Source organism: Lepidochelys kempii, chromosome 8, assembly GCF_965140285.1.
Source record: "Lepidochelys kempii isolate rLepKem1 chromosome 8, rLepKem1.hap1, whole genome shotgun sequence".
NCBI lineage: Eukaryota > Metazoa > Chordata > Testudines > Cheloniidae > Lepidochelys > Lepidochelys kempii.
The window spans coordinates 45,823,641-45,838,907 of NC_136387.1; the positions used below are offsets into that span (position 1 = coordinate 45,823,641).

The following is a 15,267-nucleotide window of genomic DNA, read 5'->3' on the forward strand; positions in this document are numbered from 1 at the left end:
TGCTTGGTCAGGACCCTCAATACAAAACTCCAAACACTTCAACTGCTTAACATCTCTGAAAATCACAGCACTTATTTAGGTGCCTAACATGGATTTAGATGACTAACTTCAGACAGACACTCAAGTTTGAAAATTTCGTTCTAACTGACAGACCCAAAGTTATACCAGAAGCCTGTGGAATACCCGAAGCCTGTGGAATACCCAGGAACAGAACTCAACTCTCCCAATTCCTAGTCCTGTGTGTTAATCTCTTACTTACCAGTCATCAAAAATCACAACTTTAGAATTAAAAAGTTTAAAAAAAACTGCACTGTGTTTCCAGAAAGAAGTAAAATTCCAAAGTGTTGCATGGAGTTGTACGCATACAGCTCCAATGAAGTCCTTTGATAATTACCTCTCCTCAAATACATGCATCTCTCTGTAGCACAGAACAAGCTCAATGTCAGTATTCAGACTCAGGCAAGGAAGTACTCACTGCCTCCACATTTCAGAAACCAATTCACTGTTAAGTTCATATCAAAAGTAAGATAATAATGAAAAATGACAATATGTGCAGTAGTTTTGGTGAGAGAGTGCAGACATTTCAGATAAAGCAGTACTGCCAAAGGCAACAGACACAAGAATAAATGGATTTCAGGATTGTAGTGGTTTGAAGCAATATTGCATAACCTTGACCCAATGGATACTATAACAGAATTCACTTGGGAAAACTTTAAAATACTTAAGAGCAGGGATGTTTTGTTTTGAGTGGTTCATAATGACTGTATTACCTGATCGCCTTCTTAACACTGTAATATTAGTTCAACATCAGTTTGTAAGGAACCCCTTCCAATCTCCCCCCATTTCAAAGATCTTCAGGCATTACTATTGAAAATGTGCTTAAGTAATAAATCATGTATTTGCTCCCACGTGACTGGTATTCTCTAGAGACAAAGATCTCCAAGAACTGCCCCCAGAGCGTATTATGTTACTGAAACACAGAAATAGCTGCAATGCAAAATTTTGCCAGACAAAACCCAAAGCAACAACAATCTCTCTCTCTCAGATGGGCGGAAGAAAGAATGTTCATCAAAGATATGATCCTGTGGGGTTTGATTTCTAATTAGACAAAGCCAGCAGTGTAAACCCAAATAAAAAAATTAATATTTCTCACCAGATTCTTAACTAGAAACTTCTATAAACTATGAGCTGTTCTTGCTGCCCAGTAAATTCTACTTTCAACAAACTTCTTCTAGAATGGACTGAGAAAATATACTACAGGTTTCTCCATTATTTAATTTTGCTGTGGCTAGCAGATAAATGTCATCCCAGTATACTCACTGAAATGGTCCATTTCCTTTTACTGACGAATTGTTTTGCCTTACTGAATACTACAATCACTTGTGTGGCAGAGGTGACATCTTCTATTAGAGAAACAATGATCTTTCAGTGATGTGGTAAGTGGAGTGAATCATTTGAGTCTGAGAAGGGGAGGAGAATGCTTGATTCAGCTGCACAACATCTGGGTTTTATAAAGAGCTCTGAAGTTTAACACTAACTCGGTTTAGGGCTAAAGCAAAGACTGGGGCAATAATAAGCATACAAAATGAAAAATAGTGCTAATCCAGGGCATGTAATGCTCTACTGCAGTACTCTGAAAATTAACTTCGGTCAGCTAATTTTGCAACTCCACTAATTGGGTATTGTCTCTGAGCAAGCAGTGACTAAGGAAACGTCAAAAGCTATTCTATATCCTGCTTTTTCACTGCAGGACGATGTGACAGACCACTAGACAGGAAGCCTCCAGCTGATTAAGCCACAACAAAAACAAGTAAATAAGGTCTATTTTAATAGCAACAAAGTAAGCCAGGGCAAACTACAAGCTCCATTCAATTATTAAAAACATGTTTAGAAAGTGCTATAAATAAAGCCCAGTGAGTGAACTGTGCTAGATAATTGACAGTTCCATGCAAAGAATCAAAAGTCAGTGCACCCGATTTTCAGAGCTAGGTGTACACAGTTACACATGTTGGCATGCACCAAATTTAGGCATGCAAATACCCAGTGAGCACAAGGCCAGGTAGCAATGTAACTTTCCACATGTGCATGCAAATTCCTTATTTGTGCGCACACAGTGGTTATATGCATACATTGCTCAGGCATTCACAAATGTGCATTTGTAAATCTTAAATGAGCAGCTACAAAGAGAACAGAATACCGAGCAACACAGGACACAAAATGATGCATGGTCACTCTAGTCAGAATGCTTAAAGGAACAGGTTTGGCCTCTCCTGGGGATTTCTATATTTAAGGAAGTGAGGGATAAAAATTGGCAAGTGTTGGCTGGGAAGCAGGGTTCCACACAAGGTTCCACTTTTTCTCTCTCTGCAAGCATGCATCTCTCACATGCACACATTGAAACGGGGGGGGGGGGGGTTAGGGGAGGGGGGGAATATGTGGAAGAGGGAGCAAAAGAGTGGGGTGGGGGAGGGAAAAGTGGAGAGTTAAGGAGTGGCAGACATGAGGCAATAATGAATGTCAGTTATATAATGAAGAAGAACGGAGTGTGTGTCAGAGGGAATGAGTGAGCAGAGGGGCAGAGAATGAAGACAGGGAGGGAACAGGAGTAGGAGGTATAGTGCTTATAAGTTAACAACTTGCCTGCCAGTCATTTGTGCTGCTCACAAGAGCAAAGCAATTGAGGGCAATTGCTTCAAAGATTATTCAGAGTGTATGGAGCAGTGTGAAAGGGCACCAAGTCTTATTAAAGATAGGCCCATTCAGTGCCCCTTAAGACTGGACTGTTCAGACATGCTAGTGCTTCATTTCTCCACCTTAATGTTGCATAAATGCTACTTTTAAAAAAATTTCCATTTTCTTTTAAAGAAAAGATGCTAAGTGTGTTCAGTTACACAGCCTCAACACAGGAGACCTTAATAGAGGTGATCCGTAACTCAACACTCTGCACTGCTCAAAGACAAAACAGTATTGACAACTCCCAGGATTTTGTCACAAATCTCGCAATATTTGGTGATGTCAAGGTCAATGCATCTACCTCCCACACCCCAAGGGTGGGAACAAACAAAATTCTCCAGAATGTGCCCTCATAATAAAGGACCCAAATGACTCAAAATTTTGGATTTCACATAAAATGCAGCAGCCAAACAGTAATAAAGGGGCAATGGAATTTGGGGCTCATATTTCCAAAGTTTTAGCAGGCCAGAGTGAAGCAGGAGACCTTGGAACAAAGGAATTGCCAGACTGGATCTGGCTCATGGCCAATCTAATCCAGTATTCTGTCTCTGACAGTGACCAGCCCCAGTTGCTTCACAGGAAGGTGAAAGAAACCCCTCAGGAAGCAGATACGAATAACCAAATAATGCTTCTCTAAAGCACGTGGTGACCATTACTTCCCACAATACTCCAGATTAAGATGAACTACTGATTTATAATGATGCCCAGGTCCTTCTCTGAGTTGACACTGTTATTTTAGACCTTGATAATTTTGAGTTGTTAAATTTTTCCCTCCAATGTATATTACTTTACATTGTTTACATAAGCAACATTCATTTGCCATCATGTTGCCCATTCACCTCTGAAGTTCCTCACCATCTGCTCCGGGCTTGGCTAACCTAAGTAACTTTGTGTCATCTGCCAGTTTTGCTACCTTGCTGCCCCTCCCCTTTTCTAGATCACGAATATATTAAAATCTGGCCTTCGTACAGAACCTTGTGGCACTCTGCTGTTCACTTTTTAGCACAACAAAAGTTGACCATTTGCTCCTACTCTGTTTCTGGTCTCTTTAGCTAGCTTTGAGCCATTAAAATAGTTTGCCTCTCACCCCATGACTGCTTAATGTCTTTAGTAGCCATGAGACCTTTTTAAAGGCCTTTGGAAAGTCTAAATACATTTTGTCACCCAGTTATCCTTTATCCGCTACTCCGACACTTCAAGAGAATTCTAATAGATTAGTGAGACATGATTTTTCTTTGAAGAAACCTGGTTAGATCCTATCACATCATGATTTTCATGTGTTTTACTAATCTATTTTTAAGAATCTTTTCAACCAGTTTACCAAGTACCTACATAAGACTTACTGATCTGTAATTCCCTGGATCACCCATAGGAGCTTTTTAAAAATATAGATTCAATATTTGTTACCCTCCAGTTCTCCAGTATAGTAGCTATTTTTAATGAGAGAATGCACATTATAACTAGTAGTTCAGCCACTTCATTCAGTCACATTCCTCCTTAGAGGCTGAATAAACCTAAAGTCCTTTATAAATAGAGGAAAGACTATGACGTTGTTGTGCATATATATTCAAGACTGAAACATTCCTGAGGTTTGCAGCCAAAGCTGCTCTGCCCTGGACAGTGCCATGTTGCTGCTCACACTATGTGGAGACCTGCCAGCTCGTAACAGGGAGAACATATCAGACAGTGGGTTAGACATTGTACTCTCGACAATACTGCTCTTGGTATTAGCATCAAAAGAAACAAGAAGTTGGCTGGACTTCCCAAGAGCCTTAGCTCCCTCCAAGTTAAAATCAAAGAATATTTTAGGCTTGTGGAAAAGGACCTCATTGGGACAACTGTGCAAGCATGACAAAAATCTTGGTAAGAGGATAAGAGTCATGAAAATGAAAGTTTGTCTCCATCTCTGGAAGGACTGCAAGACGAATTCATGGTACTACTATAATGCTTGAAAAATGTCGTATAAGCTTACTCATTCTATGACCTACCAAGAAAGTGACCTTCCACTTAAGAAACTAAAGCACATCAAGTGACTCAAAAGGAGTTAACAGCTTTGTCAGGAACATATTAAAAACCCACAACACAGAGGGGGTTTTAAATGGATAATTTAAAATGCCTCAGGCACAATGTAAATCCGATGATGAGGGTACAGACAATGGTTTGCCTTTGATTGGTACATGATAGGCCAAAATAGTCGCCAAGTAAACATGGATAGAATTAGTCTTACAATCAGACAAATGAAGAAAACAGGTAAGTAGCTGTTTTTTTTTGCGGGGGGGGGGCGGGAAGAGGCATTTAAAAGAAGGGTCACATGGGCTTGAACCACACCATAAGGTTTTTCCACTTAACGCTTTAACATCCATCTGGTAAACAACCTGAAACACCTGCTCAGACACCACATGTCTGGAGCTCTACTCTGTTAGGAACTTTCAAGGAGAGAGCTCTCAGGCTAGGATGCAGCAAGGTGCTCTGGTTCCATTTACTCATTTATGGCAAGGCTCTGTTTAATGGAACTGGTCATCAGTCTGCAACACGATTCAGAAGCATACTTGCCTGAGCCAGTACGGGGCTATTGGAATCATTAAGCCATTGCCTTTTGTTGTTGTTCAGAACCTTTGTTACCAGAAATGCAAGAGCCTGCCTCTCCCTGCCTGTGAATGGAGAAAGCCTCTCTTACTAATGCTGCCTTTTACTGGTATCGTTTACAGAAGTTTGTCCTGGTGACTTGTGAAACAGTCCATCTCCATTGTCACCCCACTGGAGAAAGATCTGATCCACCGTACCCTCATCTAGAGATCCAACAATGGAGATCAATCACTGGCTCAGTCTCTCTGCAATTATGTCCTCTTTTTCTGCTAGTAACTGGCAACCAGGATTATATCTTGAGAGAAAGAACCTGCTCCCACACCTGCAGGGCTTCATGACACAGAAGCTATGAGCTGTTGCCTCCCTGTTTGTTACAATTGTGTCAAATTTTGTTAAAATTTTAATTCAGGGCCAGGTCTCTGAAGGTTCTAACTTTACACAGGTTCCGCCTCATCTCCAGAGCTCTGATGAGCAGCTGCTGTTCCTGGAGAGACTAAGCTCACTGACTAAAAAGCCTCTCTGTGTAGTGTCTCCATCTATCTACCTTTGGTACTTATCACATCACAGGATGAATACATTCAAGGTAAGCAGCATTTGAATGGGTGGAATCTGGAATTCCAATCCCAATTGGGAATTATCCCTGGCCTGTCACCAAGGTAGAGTGTCTGACAGGTCACCCATCGCTTATTTCTTTTCTTTGGCCTAGGTCTCTGAACCCGTGCTCTGATAAAAGTAAAATCCTACTACTTTGTCTTCCACATTTACTCATCATACTCCTTGAAATGAGAACTCTGTTACCTACTTCATCCAACTCTATGGATACTATTGTACCTTTATTGTATCTATACATGCTACTTGTATTAAAGACACTGCAATCACCCAAGAAGCATTTTCTGACATTTTGGTGTAAAAGACACTATAGCAAAGCATATATTTCACTGCATAGCAGAGTTACTCAATCCAACAAATGTTAGAATTCATGGGGTATGTATTTAGATTTACCAACCAATTTCTTTCAAAAGCTATTTAGGACGTTAGTGAAAATATACCTTTTAATATTGACTTAATATTAATCCATTTGTGTTATATCAACAAGGTATCTATGTAGAAAGAGAGTTAGTGGCATTGATTAGGTAGGTTGCATTTAAAACCTATTTTGCAATCTTCCCTATGTTTGACTTAAGAAGAGTTCGCAAGCTGAATTTACAGATAAATCTTAATTTTTATCCGACATTGTCCTTGTTCTAAAACAAAGGAAGTAAAACGTTTGGAATCAACAGGCAACAAAGTCGGCAGGAGAACAAGGGTAGATCCCTGTGGGGGGAATATCTTAAAATCTACGGTAAAGTCATACTTGGCAAAACTCAATAGATCTGGTAAACATCAAAGATAAAATTTAGCAGGATAATTCCATCAAGTACCATTAAAAGAAAAAATGGGACCAGCAGGGTTACCAGTGAAAAACAATGCCAGGCCTAATAGCACTGATCTACCAGAAGCAATTTATTATGACACCAGAAATAGCTATTTTCACAGTGACTGCTTGAAATGAAAACTTTAAAGCTTCTTTAAGTCTTGAGCTATACCAAAGTATTCAGCCAGCCAGCCAAAATAGCTGAAGGGAAATAGGAAGGCCACATGTGGAACTAATTACTCATGTAGAGGCTATGACAAAGAACATTTCTCCAGACTTTTCATGGGGGCTTCACTTTCAGGAAGTAGCTATAATTACTGTTCAAGTCTAGAGCAGCCTGCATGCCAGTGACAGTTCCAAGAAAAAAAAAAAAAAAAAAAAGAAAGAACCTATTTGCCCTTTCTTAGTCTGAAACATCAAAATATAAAGCATAACTGGAGTTATTAAAGAAAATCAAAATCACTGGCATATTGCATTAGCTTCTCGAAAGAAATTCTTTTCACATATTAGTTTTTGCAGCCTTTACAGAACAGCAAGTTTTGTTTCTACATTAACTCGCTCTCTGTTGGCTGCAGTGAAACTGTACATCTTGACTTTTTACAGCTTTTCCATAGTGGGGCCCACTTCCTGCCCAGTTGAGGAAAAAAATCTGGCCTGAAGATGAAATGACTGCTTAACATTACACTAAAACATCTGGTACCATTTTATACACAGACCCATGTCTGAGAGCAGGCAATTCTAGCGGTCTCACCAGCGGCACAGTGCATACCCAAACCTCCCTAGGGTGACATCATCCCATATATGGACTCTCAGGCCCAACCCTCCCTCTTTTCCTGGTCCTAAATTCATTGCCAGATCCCCAGTCTGCTGCAAATGTGCCACGTCAAGACTGGAAATCACAGCACTTCAGTGTGTTTCAGTGAGTGCTGCAGAGTTTGAGGGGAAGCTGAGCAGAACCCTGATACAGGAAGGCAGTTTTTCCCAAAGACTAAAAGAGGATTTAAAATAAATAAATAGAAGCGTCCGGAGATCCTGCTCCGTCGCCCCAGTGTTCAGACTACCTGTTCAGGACAATGCTGTTGTACAGTAGTCTGCACATTGGTTAGACTGGGCAAGGGAAAGCAACGACATGGACTTTGGGGGACGACAGTTGCTATTGCCAAGGAGAAGACCATTATTGCTCCTTTCAGATCTCATATACAGTATTTTTCTTCACAGGTTTTACACACTAGGGAATAAGAAACGCTAAGGGACACTGAGAAAGGAGGACTCCAGAATAATGCGGGGAAGACATTCTGGTAAGGCCTACTTTTGAAGAACACCTGGCCTGTGACCTGGCGAACCTAGGTGACTTCCCCTCCCCCATTCTTCCAGTCATCACTGCAAGACAGATGGAGCTCTGGTGATTTACTAAAACGTATGCAAGAAAAAGAGAGGTATATCTATATCTATTACATCGAGAGGTGTACATAACTAAGTTCAGTCATTTTCATGTATTTACTTAAAAATAAAGCTTACTTTTCCCCAAACTAAGAAGGTAAATTTAAGTTTTGTAGACTGTAGCAATTGCTATGAATATGTAAGGTGTAACTCAATTAAAAACAATTCTGAAAAATTGATAAAAATATTAATTATAAATAACTTCTTATGAGTTATGTAATTTTAATGACAATTTAACAAAATTATTTCTGCATTAATAGGGTTAAAAATATTAGCAAAGAATGTGTGAATATTAATATTACACATTCTAAAAGATTTATTTATAAAAGGTCGTGACAAAACTGTAATTATATTTGAAATGAAGCTGAAGCTTCATTAGATATTTGAAAATATATGCAATATACGTTGATGAAAAAAAGAAAAAGTGACAGCTAAATATAGCAAGATGCTTTGCCAGCTAGAAAATTGAAATCTTGGACTGGCAAAGGAAATCATCCCTAGGAGTACAGGCTGAGATAGCAAAGCAATAAATGAAAAAATAACCCTACTAACTTTTAATGTCACAATACATGTCGGTGCATTGTTTACAAGAGCCCAGCACAAAACGATGGTTGCTGCTTTCTTGTCTATACTTCGTATTGCTGATATTTCTTCTTGCATTCAGAATGATAAGTTACTTTGTCTCAATTCCCACTGATAAAAATGGAATTTGTAAACGAATGCAGAAGTTTTCTTTGGTGAGTTTCCAGCTGTCCTGGTAGGGGAAAAAAGCCCTCAGGCTGAATGAAATCCCCATGGAGAGAATAATACAAAAAGTCTGGACTGCAATTTGATACCAGTTGAATTTCAGAGTCAGCTCCCAGATAGTTAATACTGGTAACAAACTACTGCAACTCCAAAAAATAAAATAAAAAAATAAAGCCCAAAAGTATTCCCTTCTATATGATGCTTGTTATTTATATGAAGATTTTGAATGAGTATACTACAAACAAAAGAACTATAAATAACTCCATTACAATTACTTTTTGCAATATGTATAAGTAGGGATTTTTAAGCAACCTTGATGCGGTGTGATTTTTATAAATATATATAGTATTACCTTTCTAAAGGGCTCTTTCAAAGCTCAATAAAACCCTTCCGAGGAGCTGCTATCATGCAGTATTAACTTCACACTCCCAACATGGGTTTTCATATAGTTTATGCAGTGAGAATTCTCTCTGTCATTTCCCCTACCATCCCATCTAAGCTACTGTATTTTAATTTAAAAAAATTTCTTTATCCACCTTCTTTGGTTTTATTTCACAACAAATTATTATTTTTGGAGCAAAATTATTTTTTTATTAACAGATTACAGTGTGGCAAGAACGATTTCACTCTTGTATTTTAGAGTCCTGATCACTAAAGTAGTAACACATTTAAAAGCAAAGTTATTAACAGAAAAATCAGAAGAGACATGAAAAGACAAAGGAGTGAAATTGAATTCATACAAATGTTAATCTTTTATTCTCACTTCTCACATGAGAGGTGTTTTAGGCATGGCAATTCTGCAAAGCTTTATGGTTTATATTGTAAGTGGTAGGAACAATTTTAGGTTTTAGAATATTTGGTTTACATTAAGACAAATTACTTAGTTATAATTCCAAAGGAAAGAGATTGCCCTGCGCAAGCTATTTCCTTTTTCTTTTTATAGTCAATTTTTCAGCTTTCAGAGCTTGCAGACCAGAATCACAAATCAAGAAAAAATTTTATCTATTCAATTAGAACCATTTAATTAAGCTAATAATGTTAAATTAAAAAAGCCTGAGACAACTCCTGTAATTAGGAAAAGATGATGAATGGCATATGGAAATGGTGCGTTTCTCTTCTCTAGTCTATTATTTGAATTAATCTTTATGTTAAATGACCTTTCTGTATTTAGGAAGTGTTTACTCCCACCTCTCCTCCTCAAAGTTACATTTTTAGCCTGTACGGCTGAAGGTGGTGGTAGGGATGACCCCTGGCATGAGTTTTGGAAAAAGGGAGGGAGATTGCAGTACACAAAGCAATAGATAGGAAAAGAAAGAATGTATTGTTAAGGAGCAAGGAAATATCTACTTCAGCACAGCAAAAGAGTTTCATTCTGTGAATTGAGTAACCGTACTCTTCTTGATCTTAACCAGTCAGGAAAAAGTATGTTTCTTTCTTTCTGTTGCCAACACTTGATTTGAAACTTATTGTGAAAGACTATTTGGGGGGAGGGGGGGGGAATGAGTTTATAAAGTACAGTTTTAAAATACTCATACACGCACAATATACAGATTCTTCAAGAACAAGGATAAAACACTAAGGTTTATGATGACTGAGAAATATGAATTGTGTTCAGTGGGAAATTTACAGTGTGGACATAGTTTAATTCAACCCAACACTGTACTCAAATCTGTTGCATGCAGTGGATAATCTGATTTGAGAAAAAAAAAAGTTGGATTTTAACAGAAAAAGTACAACAGAAATGGCAAATTAAAATATGTACAACCATTTCACCACCAACAAGTCAATACTGCCGTATGACAGATCAGTTATTTTGTTCTCTAAGAGCAAACACCTTATCTGTTACATCAAACAAAACTAAATGGAGGGAGGGTAGGGAAAGAAATATTTTCAAGCTTTCTGATTAGAACACTGCTTCCTTAATTTTCAAAAGGGAGACCCACACAGGAATTGAAGGCAGCCATTTCTTGACCTTACAGAAGTGAAATATAAATCCAAACAAAGGCATCCAAAGACAAAAACCAAAACGTTTCTTACAATGGAAAAGAGTCACAGATATTGTTCAATCTTTTGTCAGTATGTTCCCCCTCCCGCATTGTGTAGGACTAATGTGTCCATATTTTTGGAAGACTAAAAGATACTACCTTCTCAGCGCACACACATACACTTTTCTCCAGACCACCCAAGTATCATTGCTCGGTGGGAACTATTATAAACAACAACAACAAAAAAAGTCAAATACCAGCATTTTCAAACGTCTCTATATTTTAAATGGTAAAAGGTGATGAGAATGGGGGTGGGGAATCAAATCTATTAATCAGAATGCAGAATAAATAAAAAAGACACCAACTTCCTAGAGGATCTAATTTCTAGTCTTTAAAAATAAAAATTAGATGAAGTCTTCCCTTTTAGGAATACCACCTTTTCCTTCTCCAAGAACATAGCCTTCACCATGACTTGCAAAGAGTTTTACTTACTAGAACTGTGCTGCATAAAAAATTCCAAGTTAAAATAATATTAAGGCTTTAACCTGCAAGAGACAGGAAATACCACAGTTAAGGTTGGAAAACTTCTTAATTCACTCCAACGTGCCTTAGTATTGCATTTTGTGCTACATGGTATAAACTATCTAAAACCACACACTTGGACAAAGACTAGTAGTAGTTGCAATATGCATAAAATGAGTTACAAATACATTTCTGTCTTAACTCTGAATTTGCCAGCTACTCACAGTTATCAGACCTATTAATGATGTTTTAATATATGTGCACAGAAACCTACTTTCTGTTTCTGAATTTTCTTTTCCTTACTCACTATTAGTAATTCAAAATATTTCTATGCTTCCATAATACCTTTAAAATCTATATTTACCTAATAAATCGTATAGTTTACTGTGCCCTTTGGTATATCGTACAAAGAAATTTTTAGCCACATTTTAGAAGTACTATTATCAGTTCAGCGCAAGATCTTTGTAATACCACGGGTGTCTCTTTAATAACGTATACTTATTAATTGACAATAATAGACTAGTCATATGGAGTACTAAATGAACTGCTTAATATAAAGAGCAAAACACACTTGCATCAACTCTACATTTATAACCCTCAGTCCATTTTAGTTGATGAAGTCTCCCTTTGTATGGCCAATAATCACTGACTACAAAACACAAATCAACTCAACTGCCACTCTCCCATAACACCTTCCTCCCCACTCAGGCACCCCAATACCTGCTCATAGACACTAGTCCATATTCTAGGCTAATGTGGTCTACACGTTCTTGTGTTATTGATTCCCAGAGGGTATTTTTACTGCACAATTGTTTTGGCATTCCAAGAAAGCACAATATCAAATCAAACACAGCTAATTTTTCCCGCCGTGTAAAGATTTTGAGCACCCAGTCTACATACTAAAGCAGCTGAAACTTTCAATGACCAAAGAAACACTGCTCTTAAAACTGATATGTCACTTATTTTTCATGAAAGCAATTGATTAGTCCACATTATGATCTTATTCTTTAAGTTTCCTTTTAAAATGGTCAAGCTGTAGGAGGGCAAAAGTACTCAATTCTAATTTCACTTGGAACTCGCTTTTTTTAACTATTGTGTTTTACCACAATAAATGTACATTGGCTTAGAATGGGAAAAGGCTTAAGACATAATATGTCATATCTGACTTGGCTATTTATGTATTGTAATTTTTAGTTTTAAAAAAATAGACCTAATTCCAACTTGCTAAATTTAAATCAGACTGGTGATTCATAAATTTCAAACTGATCTATTATCTATAGATGTGTCAGTTTGCTTTATAGAAATCTAGTAACTAGCACCAGAACACTACAGCAGATTTATATCAAATTTATTACATGATGTAACATAATTTATAATTATTTATATAGTATATTTTAAAATTGTAAAATATTTGCTTTTGCCTTTGATAAATTCAGGCCTTTTTACGACCAATTTTCAGATAAATACAACATATGTTTTAGAAACATCTAAATATACTAGAAATGAACAGCAATGATTTAAGGAAAAGTATTTTAAAACAGAGTACTTTAATTTGTATAAAAGTTGATATAGCTTTCTCTTTAAAAATCTTTTAGTAGAAACCAATGTTTGAGGTTTAAATGTCTTTTCAAATTACGGCAACATCAATAATTTACTGAAAGGCATTTCAAATGTAGGTCAAATTTCACTAAGTGTATTTTGGTGCTTTACATGTGTAACATTTCAGCAAAGCAACACCTTTTGTAGGAAAGGTGTTTGTTTGCACATTTCTGTTTTGTAGCAGAACCTACATTTAATTGAAAGACCTATATTTTAAGCCCAGGACTGCTCTTTTATTTTGGTTTTCACATATAAAAAGTACACATTTTGAAAGGAATAGGAATTAAAATTATATGCTAAACAATGTATTAGTGAAATATGCTCCTTTTGATTGTTCCAAAGCAAAAGCCTCACATAAATTTTTACACACACACACACACATTCTCTCTCCTTCCAGAATATTCTTTATTGGGACATTCTACATATGGTTGCTTCCATCTATACAGAATTATTTGGTTTTGTTTTCAGTATTTAAGTTTATGGTACTTATCTGTTCCTCGAAAATATTTACTGTATAAACATATCCTTTATCTTGAACTTCAGTATTTCTGTGTTTCCAAGAAGAGTAAAAACATCTGGTTAAATTACTACACGCTGTGCAAGTACAGTATCTGGGAAAACGCTTGTATGAACTGGATTTAAAATAAACCATGGTTTAAGTCATTGTTCTTCTTAACAATTTTAATGTGACCATTCTGTTGAAATCCTATCCCATATGCATGTCAGCACAATTATAACTGATGTAAAATGCATATTTTCTGAATAAAGTCAAACGTCGTACTTGTTCCACAGCTCCCGAATGTTTTAAAGTTTAATTCTGTTATTTGTGTTCCCCCCAACAAAGTCCCCAAATCTGGAATGGTACAGACTGATTCTTATCAGCCGGTGAGGAAAGGACCCCCTGATGGATCCAAGGGACTGGCTGGACGGAGTTGTCATGTGTCTGCCTGTCTACACTTGCTGTGCAGAACATCCTCTCACCTGTACAGCAGGCACAGACAGGCAGTCACATGACAACCCAGCCTGAATGACAACCAGCCAATGAGAGATCAGCTCTGACAGACTATAGCATCTTCACCAAGAGCTACAGCAAAGAGTCACTTTCGGATTTAAGTCTGCTGGTTCAATAATTAACTCATGTGTACTTTTTATTATTAACTTGGGCAGCATATTGAAATCCACCCAGAGTAAAATGAACGGTGCCTATCAAATACAATAAAACCCACTGCTGAAATTTTTACTGTGCTTTCAATAGTACTCTTTTCCTAGTTGTTCTGATTAACTCACTAACCATGAATTTTACTTGTACCCTGCTTTGTGGCACCATTGCAAATGGGAAGACGAAATACATTTCTCACATATATTTTGATAACAGCACATGAATGACTCGAATTTTATTAGATCATGCAAAATTAATTGTATACATGCTGATCATACAAAAAGAGGAAGTTATTCTTTGGCTAGTAAATGCTATTAAAAAGGACACCATAAGATTTCTGAATATTTTTCCCCTCTTTAGTATGTGGGATTTTATTTCCTTCTGGAACAATGAAAAATCCACTTCCTCACTCATTTTCTGTCCTCCATCACAAGACGCACATTATTTTACGACTGTAGCTCAATTGTAAGTTAAATTAATAATACACATTTCCTCACTAATGTTGACAGCATTTTTGTCTTTAAAAAAATGAAGCATTTGATTTGGAAACCAAAAAAAAAAAAAATACAGATTTTGTAAATAAAGGGAAGAAATAAGTCAAATTTCAGTGGTCTCAGCCAAGGGTCCAACTCTGCATTCCTTGTACCCCAAAGGGTGCCAGTGAAGTTGATGGAAGTTTTGGGTTTCCAGAGAATACAGGATTTGACAGTGTCATATTAAACATGGGACATTTTTTACAAAGTGCATCCTTTTGTCTGCAGTAAAGAACATTAGGTTCACAAAGGAGAATGGCTCTCCTCAGCCCCTCTCCAAAGTCACACTGCAGCAGAACTTTGTTAATTCTCACTGCTCTATCCACAAACCTTAGAATTTGAACACAAAACCCCACATTCTTTCCCCCTTGTTGGCAAAGTAATAATAGCGGAGAGCTAACTCATATTACTAAGACTTCACTATTTTTACAAAATATACTGCAGACTATCCAAGTTATAACTTATTGTACTAATTAAAACTAGTCAAATAAATGACTGCATTAACCTTGCACTCATTTGTTCAATAAGACCCCAAACCTACACAAACTA

At 37.2% G+C, this 15,267-nt stretch overlaps 1 protein-coding gene and 1 long non-coding RNA gene across 7 annotated transcripts in view; one reads left to right on the forward strand and one right to left on the reverse strand.

Moving 5' to 3' along the window:
* The window catches only part of DNM3 (dynamin 3), a 298,280-nt gene that overhangs the window by 151,740 nt on the left and 131,273 nt on the right, over window positions 1-15,267 (reverse strand). The gene's annotated exons all lie outside the window — the stretch shown is intronic.
* Window positions 7,608-14,252, forward strand: LOC140916538 (uncharacterized). Its single transcript, XR_012160545.1, has 3 exons — window positions 7,608-7,652; window positions 7,952-8,169; window positions 13,871-14,252. It is a non-coding gene; the product is annotated as an uncharacterized LOC140916538 (long non-coding RNA).